The sequence below is a fragment of the Polypterus senegalus genome, chromosome 3, assembly GCF_016835505.1.
Source record: "Polypterus senegalus isolate Bchr_013 chromosome 3, ASM1683550v1, whole genome shotgun sequence".
In the NCBI taxonomy this organism is placed as follows: Eukaryota; Metazoa; Chordata; class Cladistia; order Polypteriformes; family Polypteridae; genus Polypterus; species Polypterus senegalus.
This window is the reverse complement of record NC_053156.1, coordinates 84,021,500-84,039,738: the sequence shown is the minus strand read 5'-3', so window position 1 is coordinate 84,039,738 and position 18,239 is coordinate 84,021,500. Positions and strand designations below refer to the sequence as shown.

The 18,239-nt window shown below is 35.7% G+C and overlaps 1 protein-coding gene across 5 annotated transcripts in view; it reads right to left on the bottom strand.

Annotated features, from left to right (window-relative positions):
- grm1b (glutamate receptor, metabotropic 1b) overlaps window positions 1-18,239 on the bottom strand; it is a 347,961-nt gene that overhangs the window by 14,841 nt on the left and 314,881 nt on the right. The window lies entirely within an intron of this gene.

Below are 18,239 nucleotides of genomic sequence, written 5' to 3'. Positions count from 1 at the left end.
TGTACGGTATGTCAGGCACCACTCAAAGGCATGAGACAAGTCCATCATGGGGCATACCCACATACTCATTCTTACTTTCTAACAATGAACCACTTTAGCTAATAGTATGTCTGTGACGAATGAAGTTAATCGGTGTTTCCACTCCCCTCTAATGGGGCCTACTTTCTGACAATGAACCCTGGGTCAGCCACCTCATCAACCACCCCTTCCAGTTTTTAATCACGTGAAAAGACGACACAGACTTGTGCCAAGAAAGTGATGGGAATCATTTTCTATGAATGTAACAGTTGGATCAACAATAGGACAAAATATTAGAGAACAGCAAAAAAGAAGCAATAAAAGAATCCCAAGAAAATCAAAGCTGCTTGGAAAATGGCAAAACGGAAGGTTACTCTATGGAACATTCAAGGTGGATTAGAAATGCACTTAATATGTTGCAGGATACTAAGAATTGCAGTAGCCTAGAAGATTTTAGCAGTAATCTGAAGAAAAAGCTCAGGAGTGCAGAAGAGCCAGAGAAGCTCAGAACTGTATTATTGATTGCTTACTTGCTTTAAATTAGTTTTTTTGCCCTTTTCATACATATAACCTAAGAAATTCCCAGATTAACCGTCCCAAGAATTTGCAGATATATCAGGGAAGCTGCCACCTTGGCTTACCTGGCTTTGTTCACTCAAACATACAGTATGACAAGGGACTTTACTAGTAAGTTCTAGCGACTGATAAAATGTTTGAAAGGTGGTAATTTATGAGGCGTAAAGCACAATTTGTTAGACTGAGTATAAATACAGATTGATTAATTAGTGGATGAATAACAAAGTGATTGGTACTGCTGCCTCTCTGTTCCAATGATCTGTTGAATGTTCTCCCTGCACTCACATACTGTTTATTCTTTTTTTTTATAGTATTCCTAAAATTAATAAGGTAATTGGCTGACTTTACATTAGACCAGGCTGAGTTACTACATGAATGAGTTTTCTGTAATGGACTGACATGCCATTTATGTTGGTTGTTGGTAGGTCATATTTTGGATTCCTTAACCCTGTAAAGGATAAAGCAGATTAAGGAAATGTATCTGCGATTTTGTTCGGTAATATTGTTACTTATTATTTTGAAGCGTTTAGTCAAATGAGATGCATATATGCAAAATAACTGTTTCTGAGATGTAGAATGTCTGATCTCCATAAACATGAATGTGTCAGACAAGGAATGTCTTAAAAGATTAAAAAAATGTTGCACAATGACTAAAATGTATGAATCAAAACTTTCAGAGAAATGTGACACCCAACATAGGGAGTACAGAATTTCTTCCTAAAGAGAACAAGCTTAGACCATCTTGTCCATTTATTATTAATTGTTCTTCAGGGCTATTTTGTTTACCCTGCAAAGTGCATTCTGAAATGTTATGGATTGCTGATTATTGTTATGGTTGACGAGGAATTCAAATATGAATCTCTTTACTACATCTATCCATCCACAACATATCCAGAATCATTTGAGAATGGGTACGATGCAGGATCCGACCATCTTATCCAAAATGAGATTAGAAAGACTACGCCTGTCAGAATTTGTTTTGAAGGGTTGATGTTGTTACAAGAAAATGGTAAAGGAACATATGTCAGAAAAGTCGAGATGGAAAGAAGCGAAGTGAGAGTTGTAAAGATGCTGTTTTTCTAGAAGTCTGCCATTTGGCAGAATACTATTTGACAGATTGCCTTCTATTAATATAAATCACTCATTTTAGCAGCATTTGAGATACACAGAATTGCAGGGTTTCTCCTGCTGCTTTTATCTACATCATGGATTCTCAACCTTGTGCCTGCCATTTTCCACCCAACCCAATCTTTTAATTATAGGTCACTGTTCAACTAATGGAGTCTGTTACTCGGGTCAGAAGGGCCCTTTTATCTATGTGTGGAGTTTGATGAGGACAAAGCCTGCATTACTAGGGGGGAACCTAAGAAGGAAATATGGGACAGCAATATTAATATTAGCTAGCTTCATAGATAAGAACTTATATGAGAAGTGTATTTCTGTACAATGATAAGTGTATTTCAATATACTTTGAGAATACTTCATTTTTTAGAGAGATAAAATATCCACATTTTCTCAAAGTTCAGCTATTTCAGGGACATGAACTGCCCATAATCCATAAAAGAAAATACTTTAGACACCCCACTTACTGTATAATAAATCAACACATAACAGATAAATCATCTTAACTAGTTGTCAAAAGTAAAGTTAGGAAAGTAAATTTATGAAATAAATTATTTCCTTCCATTCTGTTTACGTTTCCCTGACAGCAATAATTTAATTTCCAGAGCAGCCGAATGCTTGGGAAACTCATTGCTCTGCTTATTGCCCGCTTCTATTGGCACACATGAGTATATGAATTGACTTGAAGGCCTGTGCAGAACACACTACTTTTTAGTACACAACATTTAGGATTACTATGAATGTTTCTGAATAAACAATGAGCTCATTACAGAATGGAAGTGAATCATTTTCATTGTCATTTCAAGCTGAAACTGTTTAATCACTATCATGATGTACATTATTTTGCCACATGTTCTTACAGTGTAAACTGGCGTCTATGGGGGCACCAGTATAAATATGGAAAAAAGCCTTAAAACTAGCCAGGTATTTTGACTTAGAAGCACCAAACATTTTGTTTTCAGAAAACATGTCTTACATATTTTTGAGATTCATGTTTGACATATTCTTGCCACTATTTTTCCTGAGATAAGGATGCATACCTGCTCACTTCTCTGTTCACTTTAATAGTCAGGTGGGGAGTTTTCATAGAAAAGAGAAAGTAAAATAGCATGAAACCTTGCATATGTCTGAAGCTGTTTAGTGTGACATTACCTTTCTTACTAAAATCCTTCAAAAACGAGCTTGTCTTGAATCGGAAAATAATATAAAAATCAGGTTTTTACTTTACCTTCAACACCCTTATTGTAATCGCAATGCCTTTAGGATACAGCTTGTACCTTTTAGGCAAGCCATTAATTGCCTAATTCAAGACAAAAAGATGATCTATGGATTTATAGAGATCACTTTTTTAAGGACAACTACATTCATCCTAACAGGAAAACAAAGTGTTCCTGATCTGCCATTTCTGAAGCCTACTGTAGTTCAAAAAACGTTACGTATGAGAGTCCTTGCAGTAACTGAAAATGAAAAAGTGTGAAAAATAGAGTCTTATAGTATTAGCAATGAATATGATGTTTGCTAGAGAACTGAATACCATATAGCTGACTAGCACTAATGTAGGATGGCACAGTGGGCAGCCTTTAGCATTGCTTCTTTGTGGATATAATATTCTGACTTAAAACTTTGTGTGTATGGATTGTGCACCTCCTACATTGTCCTCCTTCATCCCCAAATATAAGTCAGGTGAGCTGGCAATTGCAATTTAGTGGGAGTGTGAATAGGTGTGCCTGTGCGAGTGGTTATAAAACAAGAGGTTCAGTGTTTAAATCCTGAGAGAAATGTTAATCAAACCAATCAAATCACTCTCAAAACAACAATGCCAATTGCAGCTTTCACATTATGAGTTATAGGAATCCACACCCCAAGAAAGTTAAAGTTTGCTGCAGAGGGAGACGGGCAAGGAGGCGAAGAGCAAGGCTAGACTTGACACAAAAACAACACGGATAGCTAGTTTTACAATATGCGTGCAGTCTCAAGACTAGATCAATACTTTCATTATTATTTTGACAAATATACACTTTGTAAGTTTTAAGACTTTTGTTTTCATGTTTAAACTGGTGACCCACAAATATTTTAAATGTCAAGAGGAGGCACAGTTTTCTTAAAATTTGCAAATTAATGTATACGATGAGGGTGGAAAACTAACTTTGAGCTGGAAAATACCAGGTTTACGCTTTAAGGCCTAACATTTCTAAATAGCACTGTTGCATGGGGAACACAACTTTATGTGTAACACATATTGAAACATATTGTACAGTAAATTAATAAACAAGATAATTACTGGTAATTTGGTGCTCAATATTGCGGATCTAGAATTTAATACCAAATTGTGTTGTATCTTATATGAAATACATCAAATCCATGAACCTTTTTTTTCCTCTTTCTCATCCTTAATTATTCCTCAGTCGAATGATTACCTGCAGTGTTGTGCTAAGGATGCCTGAAGATTTGCTTTCACATGAGAACTGAACTCCACATGTCCTCTGTGCATCAGCGACACAGTGTTCTGATTATTATTTTTAACTTCACGGGAATATACCAGCTGACAAAGTTGCTTCACATTTACATATTCAGTAAAACTAGCAGGGGTCATTTTAAGAGCCTGAAAAAACACTGCATGAAACTACAGGAATAAAAAGAGCAACAATGCAAACTGAGTAACTAGAAATTGTCTTAACGACAGATGGGAACAAAATGCTTTGTACTCTTTGCTTTGTGTTTTTCTTCTAACCATTAAATGTAGTTCACGTAATGGAAAAAGAAAAAAAAAAAAAATCGGTATGCTGTGAAGTTAAAGGTACCACACACGAAAGAGCTGCACAATTAGTTAGTGCTATATTGCAAATTCTAAGGTGCCAATAAATAATTTTACACTAGGCAGATGGGGTCATTTTTAACCTTATCATTACAAAATGGAGGAATCTTTACAAGTTAAATAAGAACTTCTTGAAAATGCAAGAAAAAGCCTCTGATCAGTTAGACTCCATTTCTAATCCTGGCTGATGCTCTTTCTATATGGAGCATACAGCTTTCTCAGTTTCTATGTACATTCAAAGTTTTCTTTCCAGAATCCAAAAGTGTGTTGTAAAGCTGATTGGCAACTCTAATTTTAATCAGCATGTATGTATGTAAGTGTGTAGTAGTGCACTGCAGTGGACTGCCATCCCATTCCTCCAGTTTTCTTCCAGATTAGGCCAATAGGTGTCTCTAATTTGGACCGTATAAGTGAGTTGTGGCCGTGTCCTGCAATGATTTTACTCCCAGTGATGCTGATATTGGTTGTGACTCTTCCTGACCTTGAACTGGAAGGGAGTATTGAAAAATCTAGGAGTGGAGAAAACAAATGCTTGGTTTTGATTATTTGTACCCAGGGATAATTTTGGCTTCTTATAGGTATAACAAATCCCCTTTCTTCGACTAACTATAGGAGGACCTACTAATATTAACAATTCTTTCTAAAATTCCTTTGCTTACATTTACATTTTCTTTATCATGATAAGATAAGTTAAAACCCTGAAAAACTACAAAACCTATGTCAATGGTGCAGGCTGGGGTGGTGATAGTGTAATGTGGTGGAGAATATTTTATTCACATTAGGAGTGTAATGTTGTGGAGAATATTTTATTCACATTAGGCCTTATAACACCATCTGAATACTCAATTCCATAATACCTATTGTGATGATATTTCTCTGAGCGTAATTTGCATATCTTCCTAAACATACAGTATATTGCTCTTTCTCCAGTGGTTTTAATTCAACCTTCCCAAGGATGTTATGCTTAGATTGAATGGAATTGGCACTGTGAACGCATGCATGAGTGGGTCCTGCAATGGACTGGCATATTGTCGAGGGCTGTTTTCTACCATGCACCCAGTGCCACTCGGGTAGGCTTGAAATTTACCTACTATGAATTGGATTAAGCAGGTTTTGAAAATAGTATCAGGTATGAAGAATAAATAGTGATGAAGATCCACATGATGCACCTTTCACCCACATTCTTATGTAAATGGTTCAGTGTTTGAATCATGTTGTCTGCCATCTGTTTATTATCTACTGTAACCAGCTTAAAAAGAAATGATTTATCTTAATTGTGTTTAGAAAGTTGTTGTTGATGCTTTATTTTAACTATAACAGCTCAAAGTCAACTTATTTAGTTGTCACCTTTTATAATACGAATGTCACTGTAGACAGCACTGCCGTCTCTGCTTTACAGTAACCAAATTGTAAATTTCAGCCCAAAAAGCTTATGTGGCATTTTCTTTTTCCCTCTAGCTATTCTCCTTTTTCCTCTGACACCCCTCAACCATACAGAACCTGGTGTGAGTGTGTGTGTATAAGTGTGCCCCTGCAACTGACTGATGCTCCATCCAAGATTGGCTCTCCTGAGCTCTGACAACTGCTCCACGGAATAAGCATGGTAAATAAATTAAATGAATTTTATCTGAAAATTAAGAATTAAATGAATGTTCAGTAAATAAGTAAACATTGTGTTATAACTATCTATGTATTTAATATGTTCATAAATCTATATGTATTGAATCCAGCTAATCCATTTTAAAAGTGAATGCCATTGTACATTGCACTTCTGTGCTGTACATTTCATCCCATAAATTAATTTATTTATGTTTAGGGTTACAGGGAGTTGAGCCCATTCCAACATTGATGGAATTGTTACAGAAGTCACAGGCCTACCTGGGCCTTGTTCCCAACTAGCACCTGTTTAATTCTCAATCTTTTCTTAAAAACTCTATCAGATGGTTAACTCTAATTTAACCAAATTTAATCTTCATAAATGAGATTGTTAAAAATTTATGAACGAAACCCTAGCTGTTACAAAAAATATTAGACACCCCAATCATTACTTGAATCCTCATTGCATTGTCACTAAAGCTTCATTACAAGGAAAAGCTTTGTGAATTTAGATGGAAATGACTCTCTAAAAATGACAAAACAATAGAAGGAAATGACTCTCTAAAAAAGACCAGATAAGCCAAAAAAAGGAACTAGGCATGATTATGTATCATGTTGTTTCATTTAGAGATAACATGTAAAAGGTACTTGTCGGGGGGCTGTGTTCAAGTTGGAAAATTTAACAGAACATTATTAGAAGAAATGCATATGATGTACTTGATAAAGAAAAAATGAAATCTGACATCTATTTCTGTTTAGACATAAATAAGGTGCAATTTTTCACACGTTGTTGTTGTTGCAACTGCTTGAGGATTTATGATTTTTTTTTTCAGTACGAGAGGACTTTTTGGTCAATTTTTAAAGTGCATCCCAGGGGGACCATGTAATTTGTAAGGGAAGATTTGTCTTAATTCAGAATGTTTAGTAATGCATTCAATTTAATATAATTTAATTTAATTTATAATTTAATATAATTTTATTAAATTAAATAAAATTTAATTTAATATCTGCATCACAGTAATATTGAGTGACTACAATTTAAAAATTGCTAAATTCAGATTTCTTAGAATCAGTAATCAAGTATTGAATTTACAGAGAAAGCAATAATGTTATGCATTTAGGTACAATATTTAAAATCTTCAGTTGCAAAACTGCATCATCAATAAATGCAGCACTTTCATCAAATGGTGTATTCTACAAAAACATTATGATCTATCAGTATTACACAAATTATACACGGTGGACTGCAGTTCAAAATAAATCCAAATCTTGTATCTTTCATTTTGGGTTTTTTTTCTTGTGAGCTGTGTTGTAATATTAATGAAATATTCATGTTTTCTTAAACTGTGTGACATTCAGTCAAACTTGCTTGCAAAATTGTGATTGTTCCTATATTTGTTTTCTGTATTTAAAAATGTAACTCTATCACAGCACCTTGAATAAACTGCATTGAATGTGAGTAATTAATTAAAGCCAGTGTTACATTATGAAAATCCTGTCAATCAATGTTGAGTCCATATGATTGCTTTCTATTCCCTGGTAAATTTATCATATTTGTTCATATAATTCATATAAGGTTTTCCTGTCAGTCATATGAATAATAAAATATTTATTTGCTATGATACCTTCTCCATATTACCTTCTGGGAAATACCATCCTGTGTTAAGAATGTGTAGTTATGGTCTCCTATTTGTTAAAGCACATAACATGCAAGGTCATAGATTCTAAAAGCAAGCAGATGTGCTGTAACAGATGCTAGGAGGTGAAGGTAAAGGTGCAGTGAATGTTTACTTATTTAAAGAAATAAACTGTAGTATGTTTATATTAAAAGTGCATATATGTTGCATTGGCATTTCCCTTGGTCAAAATGGAGCACACTTTAGCAGTATTGTTCAGATGATAAAATGTTGATTTCATGCCACCCCAAATGTGTGACTTAAAATTCATGGCATTGTCAATAATGACCCTTGCTACTAGACATGTGACATGTGATGCTTCAACAGCATGTCTCCGCTTTCACGATCTAAATATGTTTATCTTTATTTAACTGAAGACAGTTTTTGACATCCACATATTAATAAGAAAATAAAATTTGTGAAGGACACTGGGGGTGCAGGACTTGAGAGTTCAAAACCATTTGTTTCACGGACGATCCAATGAAATATCTGGGAAATGTACATCTAGCCAGACATGCAGTGTAGACTGGATTAACTAAAAGGCACGGAGGGGGTTAGCAGCTATTAGGGTGTATATCACCCATTTTAAAAAAGCATGAATTTCCTAAAAAATATTAAAATCTTCTTATATAATACACTACCGTGGAATGTTTGTTTGTCTGTCCAAACCATTTGACCTATTGACCTGAAATTTGGTACACATATACTACGTGACGTCTACTATTCACTTTCAGGGTGATGATTGACCTCCAAGGTTTTTCCTCTTTTTTTAAAGTTTTATTTTATTGCTGAATCAACTCTCTGCAGCGGCCAGCAGGGCGCCATGCGGTGCATGCGTACTGGTGCCTTTCTCATCCCTACCACCTTCTCTGTCATTTTTACCTTCCTCTTCATATCTTAAATCATTCTTGAGGCAGATTGGAGACTTAAATGCCATCTTAAGTGAAAAATTAAGGAAGGCGTACTAAGTAATTGCAATACAAACATTGACTTAATGAGTTTTAAAGAGAAAAAATGGAGACGAAAGAAGAGAAGAAGCGGGCTGCTAGGGTGGAGAAAAGAAGAGCTTCTCAGGAAGCAGAAAGCACATCAACCTCTGAGCAAACGAATGCTAAACATACAGAATAAAAGAATGAAAACTATGAATGCTCAAGTCAAGTGTATTCACTGCACGTTATCGTGCAGTGTGGCGTTACTGGTTGTCAATAAAAGGCGTTACTTTGCGTGAGATTTCCAAGTCTCTGATTAATGACAGGTTGTGTCATTTATACTAATATGGATATAGACAATAACTTTTAGGAAATGGGGTCACTAACCCAAAATCTGGGGGAGCATTACAGGGAATGGAGACTGGGGGATTGATTCCTGGAAGGAAGCTAGCCACTATGCAAATGGCAGCATGTCCAGCACCAAGTGCTAAAGTGTGAATCTTTGGAATTTTGAGCAGTCTCCTAGATTCAGTCAGTGAGGGTGAAGACTACGAAGGGTGACTGTTTAACAGCTTGACTGGAAATATGCGACAGAATTTAATCATTGTTAGAATCTTTGATATTGGTGATTCTGTTACGTCTTTTTAATGTAATTCCCAAAAAAGAAGTAACAGCGTAATGGTGCTTCTATATTTGTGTATTTTATATGAACTGTTTCTCTAGTATGGCAATGAAGGACAATTAAATAAAGCAGAACTAGCACCAGTTAAATTCCATTATAACATGCAAATAAATATGTTTACTCCCCCTGCCTCATGTCAATCTAAAATATCAATTCTTAGGGCAATTAAGCTGATTGGAAAATAAAATGCATCAATTGGGATACCTTGCAGCATTATTAGTCACTGATGGTGACTCAGCCACAATACACACAAATTTCATCTACACATCTTTTTATACTTTAGCTATAAAAATTGTAGCGAACCTACAGAGTTGGGAAATGCTCATAATAAACTGCTTTTCTCACTTTGCATTACAATGCATTGTTTTTGTGATGCAATACCTACTAGGCTACAACCTTAAGTACATTTCTGCAGCAGCGTATAAAGTATGTGCTGTACACTTTAAGAGATTGGCTGCAAGAAGAGTGCATCATGGAGACCCAGAGATGCAGTTTCAGCTAGGGCATACCCTGATTGTAGGCATTACCAAATGAAGTGCCCACCACAAGGTGCCTTTAAGCTGACTGAGAACCAGCACACTCCAAGAATCTGCTGACACCTATGTCTGCATACAGTTTCGAAGGGTGTTCAGAGGTGTTTATTTATAATTATTTATTTACAGATTATGACATATTCTGAAGACCCCACTTTGCAACATTGCTTCTTGAATCTTACTTTTTTTACAATAATAAAAACTCATTTTTATTAGGAAGGATTACTTGTAATTTAGCTAAGTTAAATTTGTTTTCCTTTCTGCTCTCCAAAACTATGGTGCCACAGAATGAATTAGTAGTTTTTTTGTAAATATATAGAAGCTCTAACACTTACAGTTTAATGCTTTAATTGAGTTTGCTTTTAAGTAACAAGTAATAAACCTTAATGTATTCTAACACAAAGTGATCTCTGAATTTAATTAACTTTGCAATCTGTCAAAACCTGAGATGTGTAATACTAGTCAATTGAAAGCAGATTTATTGAGAAAAAGTAACGTTATGTAATTAATAAACTATATATTTAATGAGTACATACTTTAAATTACAATTTAAAATAAAATAAAAATTCAGGCTTGTCTGTTTAAGTACAAAAACATTACCATGCAGTATATGCTTCATCTAACACCATATTCATCTGCCATGGGAAAAATGGCAAATGCAAGTTTCAGTGAGCAAAAAGTTTTTGTTTTGATAGCCCTTTGACGTTGTGTACTATGCAATGGGATATTTCAGAGGAGGTCAGCGTTACCTCAACACCACAGGTAGTGTGGGGTAGTTGTTAAGGCTTTGGATTTCAAACCCTGAGGTTTTGGGTTCAAATCCTGCTATTGACATTGAGTAACACAGAGCAAGTCACTTCACTTGCCTGTGCTCCACTTGAAAAAACAAAAGAAATGTAACCAATTGTGTCTCAAATGTTGTAAGTCACTTTGGATAAATGTGTTAGCAAAATAAATAAATGTAAGTTATTCAAGTTGTGCCATAATGTGACCTTTCACCTCTTTCAATAATATAAAACAGTAACGATAAGACAGCAATGACATTTTTGTGGTTGATTATTATTTAGAGCAATGTAATTATTGCAAGTGTTTGTTCACTTTTTTTTTTCACAAACTTCATTTTGTGTGATTCACGTGGCAAATCAGCAGTGACCACCCAAGTCTCAACAAGCACCAACCAGGAATTCATTTAAATGCAAAGAATTGGGAAGGTGAGATGTCACGACCACTAACTCCAAACATTCTCTTTGCAAATGAATTAAGCATTCCCATCTGTCTCCTTTTTTTAAACTCTTTTTGTTTGCCTGCAGTGCTACCCATCCAGGGTTGTGACTGAGACCAATTTTTACTGGGGGAACCAAATTCCACCATATATTAGACGACTCAGGGACATACGACGCTCTACAGACAGGAAAAGGCCATTAACTCTCTTGGTTAATACCTCAGTTAACACTCTTTCTTATTCTGGGACTTTTTAAAACTCTTTGGAATTCCTGCTTCAACTTAATGACTCTGTAATTTTTCAAAATTCCCTTAACCCTTTGTGTTAAGAATAGATTTCTGGATTGTATTTTGAATGCATCTGTCCTTAACATCCACTCATATCAATTTTGAGTTTCATCATTTATTTGAAATAATTCTCTTCAACCCTATCAATGTTTTTTTACAAATGTGAAGGCCTCCATGCAGCCCTCTCTATTCAGGAGTAAAATGGTTGAGTCCTGTTAGCCTGTTAATTGTGGCATTCATTTGGTTCCTCTTTTCTGCAAGTGTTCTAAAGTTGCTACATCTATTTTGTAGCATGGTGATCAGATATGGACACGGTAATTAAGAAGTTGTCTCAACAGAACATCAGAAAGTGTGCACAGCTCTCCTGGATTTATTTAGAAAGGTTTTCATAATATAACCTAACATTTCATTTACTTTTCTAATTACTTCTTCACATTGCCCAGCCAATTAGAATGACGCATCCATGTAAACTTCTAAATTGTTATCAGAGGTTGCTCTATTTAGTATTCCTTTCATACATTTTATAGCATTTTGAAATTCCCTCCAGTAAAGTGCATTTTTTGCCCAGTTTTGAAAATTTCCTGGGTCTTTTTTGAATGACCTTTGCTACCATAGACTTATCAGTATAATTTATATATATATATATATATATATATATATATATATATATATATATATATATATATTTGTGATGTGCTAGGAAATTAGATTACCTATGGAAATCTCACATAGACATGAAAAGAATGTGCACAGTCCACAGTCAGTTACCCAGCAGGCAATTTAAACATTAGCTCCAAGGCCCGTGAATCACTGCTGCCAGCTGTGCTCCCTAATCATTGTTATTGAAACCTAGTATACCAATTTGAAAAACAGAGATCTACAACTTCAGCAGGTATAATGTGGCAGTCCAACATGAGACTTTGCTCTTCTCCCTTGAATTCACATTGCTGCAAGTGTAACTGTATTGGAGTGCTGGACTTGAGCCCTAGGCCTTTAAACCCAAATGTTAATGAATGTGGATACAAATCATATCCAAAACTGACCTCTAGATATGAAGCATTCCACTTTTTCCGTCATATGCAGGGATGTGTGCGCTTCTACCATATTCATCAAATCAAAGTTTGTAGACATGTATAGACATTTGCCAGCAAGCCAATATTTCCATATGATTGTTACAATTAACTTTGAAAGTTCTCAAAGTCGGGTGGCACGGTAGTGCAGTGGGTAGCACAGCTGCCTCGCTGTAAGGAGACCTGGGTTCGCTTCCCAGGTCCTCCCTGCGTGGAGTTTGCATGTGTCTGTGGGTTTCCTCCGGGTACTCTGGTTTCCTTCCACAGTCCAAAGACATGCAGGTTAGGTGCATTGGTGATTCTAAATTGTGCTTGGTGTGCGTACATTCTGCCTGGGATTTGTTTCCTGCCCTGTGTTAGCTGGGATTGGCTCCAGTGACCCAGTAGATAGGATATTGCAGGTTGGATAATGGATATTCTCACAGTCAAGAAACTGAAACAGTAGTCTTTATTAACCAATTCACAGAGCAGAGTGCGTGATAACATCTCGTTGTTTCTTATATTGTTTATGAAAACTGACTACAAAATAAAAATTATCTCCGTTTTTTTATCTCCTCTCTTATGGTGCCTTTTCCCCCGTAATATGTAACTGTAAGCTACTTTATTCTATAGAGTGCATTGTAAAGCCTCACTACTAACTACAATAATTGCAGTCCTTTTATAATGTTTTATATACATTATTCAATATATGTATATGAGTGGGAGTCACTAAATGATGTGCATTTACATTTTTACAATCTGTTTATACCTTTAATCTCACATTGAACACTGGACAAAATAAGAATGAATTTTGCCTCTGATAATCTGACCAATTGTACACTGGAAAAACAGGTTATAATTGACTTAAGCACTGTAGGTAATAGGACTGTGTTTGAGATCTGCTCAGTACAATGGTCCAGAACATACAATTAGAAAAAGATTCACGCTTAAGGATATCATATTTTAAGCTTATTTACTTTGACCAGCACCAAAACCTCATGAAATCACAGGAACACCTAAATATCTGCAAATTATAAAAACGGCTGTTTGAAATAAACACCCCGCACCATATGTTTGCTTTCAGAATTTTTTCACAGATAAAATTGCTGCTTAAGAAATGCAGTAAGCTGAGGAGATAGCATTCCATGACACCATTCAGATGCTGACTGTTTGTCTGGAAGTACTTTGTCGTCCCAGCACTCTGTCAGTACTATCCGACAATTTTACAAGGGTGGATATTATTGTATTTCCTCAAGACTAAGATCACCTAAAGGCAATAGTAGTAAAGTTGTAAATGCAGACATAAGGCTTTACACCACCTTTCTTGAAGCAACCTTCAACTTAAACCTGTCACTCAGTGAGCGTGTAGTGGTCAAACCAATGTTTTTTTGAAAACTGAACAGCACACCTGAAAAATGGGAGAATGCAGAAATAGACAGAGACAAATAAAAATGAAAGAGTGGTCAGTATATACATACATAAGTATACATATCCAGCATAATGAAACAAGAAAGCATCCACCTTTTGAAAACTTCTGACTCATTGGGCCTCATTTATCAACGGCTCATATGAATTTGCATATTTTAATTCTAAAACTCCTACCACAGACAAGTGACGTCAAATTGATGCAAGCTGCGTTTAAATGGTCCTACACTTCCATGTATGTTAATAAAAAAAACAAACGCTGTTAATGAAGATTCTTGTGCACATATTTTACAATTAGCATGAAGCAACAACCCCTATGTGCTGTGAAGGACAGGATTCTCATTTGTCAAACTGCAAGAACACTGTAAACAAAAATAAAAATTATTTAAGGCATTAATGGAAACACTCATAACTGTAGTGACCATCAGCATTAGTTGAGGTGTATTATGTACTGCAACAATGGATTTTCCAATCAACACATTTCTGACCAATGGGATGCAGCAGGATTTAACAGAGGTATGAGTAAATCTTAAATATGTGGAAGGCATAATTATTTGTACCAAACTGTATTTCTTGAAACTCAAGTGACAAGCTGATTTCTGGGTTGAAGGTCTCTTTGGACATTTTTAATGCTTTAAGCCTCCAATTTTTCTAATAGTTGCCTACCCAAACACAGAGTGGTGATATGTTGAATGTTGACCAGCCATGCAAGTAAGAAAAAATTTCCTTACATTCTCAACACATGGCAATACATTGTCGCAAGTGTAACTGCATTGGAGTGGTGGACTTGAGCTCTAGGCCTTTAAACTAAAATGTGAGTAAATGAGAATACAAATCATATCCAAAATTGACCTCCAGATATGAAGGATTTCACTTTTTCCATCATGCACAGGGATGTGTGCACTTCACCCATAATCTTTAAATCAAAGTAAGCCATGCAAATAAGAATTTTCCTACATTCCCAACACATGGCAAAACACTTGATGAATCAAATAAAAGGATATGTGCACTGAGGCCATCATCTGCCCCCACAATGAATCATCATGTCACCCATGAAGTACCTGGATATTAAAATAGATTTATAGAAGACTGGGCCTTACAGTAAATATCAATCAATGGGAGATCAGCATGTCTCACCCAGCTAGCAGCTGATAGATGGCATCAGAAATAAGCTGTAAATTTAATATGTGAGCAGCGTCTTGAGTATTTTAAGGACATTCACTTTGCTGTGAATATAGATTTTTTGTAAACCACATTTGTTAACAGTACCATGTTGTTAGCTTCATAAGGTATACATAAGCTGCTGTTAATTATGTATGCTGTTAAGGATATCTTAGTGTTTGTAACAGCAGATTATCATCTCAGTGTAGCCAAAAACATCACAATGGACAGAACTTGTACTGGATTTAAGATGGTGTGATGGAGTGATTTCTAGTGCCTGAGTTGATAAACATTTTGCATGTCGTTTTTGTAAGCTAGAGAAACAAATGTAATATTAGAAAGTGTTTCAGAAGGCATGTTTTACTTCAGTCTTTAGTACTGATTCAGAATGTGAAATGGGGGCTGGAGCCTGTGTCAAAGCAGCTTGGCAAGGGTGACTGTGTTTGGACTTACAGCTTATAAGTCATCCATCAATGCAAGGCCATAAACTGCCTAAACAAAGCAACTGGGAGATGAGTTGCATCTGAGTGCTTTCATCAGTAACTGTTTTGGAAGGGACAGAAAAACTTATTCTGTTGGTCTAAAGTATGGATGCTTATGATTGTTTTTGAATCAGAGGCCATTCTGCACTAACGACGCCCCATTTGTTTCAGTTTTCAGGTAAGAATGGTGTTGGTCACCTTGCCTTTACCTCTGTTTCTCACCATTTGGCCATGAAGAGATGACCATGATGAAGATAACTCAATCTTGTCAGCCATAGTGAGACTGTGTTGGCCTGTTTCAAAATTCCATTAAAAGGCCATGTAGTAGCAAAGCAAGCTAGACTGAAGATAAGCTGAGGGCCACCTATGGACGCAAATGGCATTGTTACTTAGGCTGTAAGGGTATGGTTTGCCAGTATTCACAATATATTTTGTTTCCTTAATATATTTCGGCATTTTATCAATAATACATAATTAAATGTGTAACTTAACACCTGCCTTTTTCTTTACTCTGTCTAATTGCCTGAGGATACTGATGAAGAACGGAAAGAGGGGTGGTGAGTGCTAAATTACCTGGTCACAGAATGGTGGGTGTATGGGATTTTAGGTGTTTTATTAAGGTCTACAACAGGGGTCATCAATCACAGTCCTGGAGGGCCTCACTGGCTGCAGGTTTATGTTCTAACCTGCTTGCTTAATTAGAAAGCAGTTCTTGCCAATAATTTAATTTCATGGCTTGTTAGTGCTTTAACTCTGCTATGTCAGGTCATTCTCATATCCTAGATTTTCTTCCCTTTTCTAAGGATATCATCCAAATGATATGAAGACTAAAATGGATGAGTAATTCTCAGTCCTTCACTTTTTTCTCTTCACTTTCCTTCTAAGTATTTAATTAAACCCAATAGTGCATGAAAAGTACACACAGGTGTAAATGGTAAGAAGCTAAATGGAGAAATGCTGCTCTCTTTTGTCATTTGCATGTAATTGCAAATTAGGTGCAATTAAAAACCAAGACTACAGCTGTTTAAAACAATAAGCAATAAGGGTTCAAAATCTTAATGAGCGACACAACTAAAGTGAAGCAGAAGTGTTACTTGAGCAATAAGTGCTTCTTATTAAGCAATTGGGTTGGAACAAAAACATGCAGCCACTGCGGCCCTCTAGGACTGTGATTGAGGACCCCTGGTCTACAATAAAGAATATAAAAGGGGAAAATAGGGTCACCATAAGACGCTACACAATAAAACAGATTGCTTGTGCTTCAGTTCATGAATTTTTCTTGGCAGCCAAATGACCTTTTATAAGCCACTTGACACAAATTACAAATAGTTTAATAAGATCCCCAGAATCTTGTGTTCATTATATCACCTAGTATATACAAGAATTTCCATTGTTCTCAGTTATTTACTCTTTGCTCATAATTGTTATCAACAATAAATAATCAAAACCTTAATTCACAAAAAACAAATTAAGAAAATGAATTATAAAGGAAGTACTGCAGTGCACAGTGCCAACACTTCACAGATATAGCATACTGAGTTCGAATCATGCACCTGGTTGGTGTCCATGTGGAATATGCACTCATTGTATCTCCAAGTGTTTTTTTTTCCTTGTGTTCCAGTTTTCTTCCCAAAGATGTGCAGGTTAGATTTACTGGTAATTCTAAATTGACCCTGATGGACTGGCACCCTGTCCTTGGCTGTTTCCAGCCTTGTGATTCTGAAGTGGATTAAGCAGTTTTGAGGATGGTATGTTAATTACAGTGAGATATAGCCATACAATTGGAAATCATTAATGATTTATTTCAATTAAAATGTAATTTTAATTTTATAGTCATTATTTCTGTAAATGTAGGCTACAATTAGAATTTTGAAATAGATTTTCAGATTATTTTGCATCAATGGTACAGTGAGAAAAAGTCTCAGCGATATGAGAAGATATGACACTGAAGAAAATTATTACCAGCTTACATTGAATGCACTGTTTGGTAGTAATTATTTGTTAATGGAGGTGTACTATTGCTGTTCCTAGTCTATTGGAGACATGCAAGTAAGAATATAATTGTACTGGACATCTTGGTTTTGTTCTTTTTTAAACTTTATGTGCACTTTGCCATGCTTACTTTTGCATGCTTTTGGATTAATTAGGGGTTTGTGTTATGCAAAAATCTGATTATATAATTTTTACTTTTAGTGTCATTTTGATTATGTTGATATTTTTTCAAGTTATATCATGAAACCATTTAGTTTTTCTATGGGCGATGTCATTCTGTGAACATTTTGTATGCAGTGGATACTGAGTTGCAATGTAAGGCTGATTGTAAGTCTGCAATGCATGACGTAATTGACCTGAAGGTGCAAACATTGGCGTCCTCATCTTGTACCTTCAGGTCGTCACAAATTGTGGATATTCTGCCAAAATTTTAGGTGTGCTTTTAGTTACTGTTCTCTCGTTCAATTCTTCTAAGCTTCCATATTTTTGATTTTGATTCTTGTCTACAGTTTTAGGTTTGGTGTTTTGACTGTTTGACTTTTACCCCGACTTTTGGCTTACATTTTTCTTCTGGTCCCTTCTTTTACTGCCTTTGTCTGATGCCAAAATGGCTCTCTGACAGTACACTGTGCACACCTGGAAATAATATAGAGCTTTAACTAGATATGTGTCTT